General features: G+C 45.5%; 1 pseudogene; it reads right to left on the bottom strand.

The window, feature by feature from the left end:
• Positions 1 to 840: 840 nt before the first annotated feature.
• LOC146009891 (lamin-B3 pseudogene) lies at positions 841 to 3,743 on the bottom strand (annotated as a pseudogene).
• Between the last annotated feature and the right edge of the window lie 446 nt (positions 3,744 to 4,189).

The raw sequence follows: 4,189 nt of genomic DNA, 5'->3' as shown, positions 1-4,189 counted from the left end.
ACCCCAAGAATCTCCAATCTTTCCTCTCTTTTCATATTTATCCATTACTATTAAGAGAGGGGTTGCACCATATTCTTGAAAAATATATGAAGAATTTTAGAGAAAATACTCTCTTAAAAACTGAAAGCAATAAAAAAGAAAATAAAAGTATAAAAAATAGGAAGACGAACAAGTAAGAGCACCCAGTGCGGAATTAAAAACCCTTTTCTCCAATTTAGAGCAGTGAATCAATTACATAGGAAAATCGCGTCGCATCGCACATCGCATGGCGCATGCAATGCGATTTCACTACGCAGAAAAGCCCACTAAGCAAATAGCTTAGTGGGCGCCGTGCTAGGAAACAAGTACCTTATAATTTATAGTGTCATGCACATTACATACAGCAGATCATATTGACAGATTACAGTGTGCTCCAATTCAAATTATGCAACATTTCAATGCCCCCTTACCATTTTAACATTCACTACACATTCCTGAGGGGCAGATGTATGAAGTCTGGATAAGTGATGAAGTGACCGTGATAATGAAAGCAGCCGTTTGCCCCCAACTGTCATTTTTCAGACCCAGCCTGTAACTTGGCAACTAGGAGCTGATTGGCTGCAGGGATATCACTGCCCACTGTATGACTTTCCCAAGCTAAATACAGCTCTGCCATTGAAAATGTTAAGTCACACAACTCAGGCTGGGCAATCGATCAGACTCAATTGTTTACCTTTTAGTACATAAGGCTGTATGTTCACAATTAGGCAGTGAAAACAATGAGCTTCTTTTGAAGTTCAAAATATTTTATTGTTAAATTTTCTATCTGAAAAATTAGAATCTATAATATAACCTAACAATATGCAATAAATTAAAATATTTTGCACCACCATTGCTTGTTACGGGATCTATTACAGTGGCTGCAGATTCATATACCACCTCATTGGCGGATAAGCAAAAGTGGACATACAGAGGAGCAAACCTCAGACCTAAGGAAAGGGTGCACCATTAGAGAACTAGAAGAACGTTAGGCCAGGTGCCATAACTACAAGTCTTTTGTTTTTTGGGATCTAAGCATTTAGTAAAATAACTTACAAAAACAAAACAAATGCACTTGGGGTTCCCAGATTGCCATTATTAGGCAGACATTTATTTTTGAGGGCTTCTACGCTATGCAACAATCTGCAATAGCTTAAAACAATGACTCACATGCAAAGTGGCAAAAGCGTATTCTTGCTAGTGCAATACATTGTGGGACTATTGGCGTCCTGTAGCAGAACAATTGTCAGAAACGTCCAATCCTCTCCCCTCAAAGAATATTTAAATATCAAGTATCCCTTGGAAAATATTTGGGTTGTTCAGGTCATAGTTCCCCCTTTCCTATCTGATCTTACTGGAGAAGGAAGACCACCACACTACTGATATGCATAACCGACGTATTTCTGATGACCTGGAAGATGGCCATCAAAAACTTAACACAAGAAACAATACGTGCATTGTATACAGTGTTATATACAGCAACTAAATATTCCGCAAAACAAACATGGCTCATCGCAAAACTCTTATCCACATGTGCAAAATTGTGCTGATCAAGTGTCTTGGTTGAAGGCTAGCTGTAAAACTAAATACTCTAGTCTAGGCTATAGTCCTTTAGCTTTCAAGGTGCAATGGTAACATACAGTAGATGCACATTAGACCACCAAAACAAATTATAAAAAAACAGTTTAAATTCTCTGCTTGAAGTAGGGGCACACATGAGTCCACCCGATTCGGTGTCATTACTAGCGGTGGTTACATTACGGAGCAGCTGGGATCTACTGTCTGCTGGGTCTTGGAACGAAATTCAGCTAATTCCTCATCAAGTAATTCCTCATCCATTTCACCCTCCTCTTTTCTTATTCTAAACAGGGTTCGTTCAGCACATTCCTCTCCAGTAGTATCCATAAGTGTAACTCTTACATCGTCCCCTGTTCCCCAGGACTTCTGTGATTTCCAGACCAAGTCAAAGGGTGGATTGTGAACTGCTCCTGCACCTGCTGCCCATATAGTAACATGCTGTCCAGCTTTCAGGGTATAACGGCAAGGGAGCTGAAAACCAATTTCAGGAAGGCTTCCATGTTGTCTTCAAAGTGTCCAACCATTTAGCTGTTGATCCTCCTCTGAATTGTTCACAAGCCGCAAGTACTTCCCTTCCGGGTCTATTTCCTCTATAGATACCAGCCCTACTGTGGAGGCCTCCTGAATGATCTTATACCCCGGTCTGCTCACTTCACTCTCACTCTCCTCTAACTTTCTCTTCTTCCCCCGCTCTGTATGGCTTCTTTGACTTGAGCTTGTTCGAGAAACTCTTGTTCTTTGTGAAGGACTTGGTGACAGCTTTAGCCTCTGCTCTTCTCCTTCCAACATTTTCCTGTAAGCATTTATTTCCATATCTAAGACAAGCTTCACATCCAGTAACTGCTCATACTCTTCCAACTGGGTCTGCAATTTGTGTCTCATCTCAGACACCTCTCTGTCCTTCTCAGACATTTGCCTTCGGTGCATCTCTTTTGTGCGGTCTAGCATCTCCTGCAGCTCTCTCACCTTGTTCTCTAGTGCAGAGTTCTGCTTTTGATACTGGCTCAGCTGTGACACCAACATGTCCATCCTTAGCTGCGTAGACAAGATCTCTTCTCTGGTTGCATTCGCATAATCGCTGTTCTTAGACGACTGCCATCTGTGCATTCTCCAGAGAAAAGCCGGACAATCTTAGCCAACAGGCCTGTACCTGATCTGTCTCCTTCCTCGCCTCTATCTGCACATGGACCTGCCTCTCTAAGACACTGTTTAGAAATTCAGAATCTTCGGTTTGCTGCTGCTCTAAAACCTCGCTGGTAACACTTTTATAATACATCTTTGCACTAAGGTCTTCTCCAGCTGCTCCTTGTATTCCTGGATCTGTTGCTCATGATCGGTCCTCAGGTCTTGCAGTGCTTCAGCTAGTTTACTTTCAAACTCTACCCTGCGACCGGAATCTATTTCGACAATCCTGGTGTCATAGCGTTTCTTCATCTCACTCACCTCCTGAGTATGTACATTTTTTTCAAAATCCATTTGCTCTTTAAGAGTTTGCATTTTATTTTCCAAGTCCACTCTCCAGAGCATTTCATTGTGCAGCTGCTTTGTGGTGTCTTTTAATGAGGATTCAAGATCAGCAACTTGTGCCTTCAGATCTTGCAGCTGCTCCTCTACACTCCTAGTGGCACGTAGTGCAGTAGCCAACTCTGCTTCTTTTGTGTTGAGCCTAGCTTCCACATCTCGCAGCTGATTTAGAGCCAGACTTAAATCTGCTTCTTTTTTGACATTTCTGGCCTGCAGCTGCCGGTGATCCTCCCGGACCTTGCCGAGTTCCATCTGCAGCCGGGCCCTCTCATTAGCCGTGTGGTCCAGCAACTTGCGGGCGTCGGCTAGCTCGGTCTCATAGAGCAGGCGAAGATTGGATACCTCCCGGGTGGTGACTTCCTCCTTCTCTTCCAGCTGCAGCCTCAGCAGCGACTTGTCCGACTCCAGCGACCTCACCCGCTCGATGTAGGCGGCCAGGCGGTCATTGAGATGCCGCAGCTCCTCTTTCTCCTGTATGCGGCTCAGGCGGGTGGGACTACCCGGGGATGGAGCTCCACCTGGGACTGCCCGGGTCGCGCTTCTGCCGGGAGTGGTCGTAGCCATGTTACCGCGGTCTGGCCGAGTCCTGAGTGGTGATGGAGCTTCTTTTATCCAGGTTGCAGTCAAAACGGTAACGGTCGCCGACGTCGTCGTTTATTTTGCGATGTGACTTGTGACGCAACAAGAGACTGCCCTCGTCCCGCCCCTGAGCGACTCAAGGCCGTAAGGTGACGCGCCGCTCACGTGCTGAAAAGGGCAGCCAATGGACGTGTCGCACGATGGGATCATGTGGGAAGGTCGGTGGAGCGTACGGAATATGGTGGCTGAGTACCGGCGGCAGGGGAGGGAGCGCCATGTAGGCAGAGCGGGCCCGGGGCGGACATGCCGGCTGCACAGCAGGGGAGACCAGGGGTAGTCACTGCAGAGATTTAGGGGGCAGTGTTTCTCTGTCCCCTTACTGGCGGTAACACAAGGGGAGAGCTGCTCACTGGCACAGGGTCACTAGCCTTTTTTTTATAGTGTCACCACCACAATAACAGTGCAACTCAAATAGGTAATCATCTGTAAT

This window comes from Crinia signifera, chromosome 1 (genome assembly GCF_055691185.1).
Source record: "Crinia signifera chromosome 1, ASM5569118v1, whole genome shotgun sequence".
In the NCBI taxonomy this organism is placed as follows: domain Eukaryota; kingdom Metazoa; phylum Chordata; class Amphibia; order Anura; family Myobatrachidae; genus Crinia; species Crinia signifera.
This window is presented reverse-complemented; position numbering and strand designations above follow the sequence as displayed.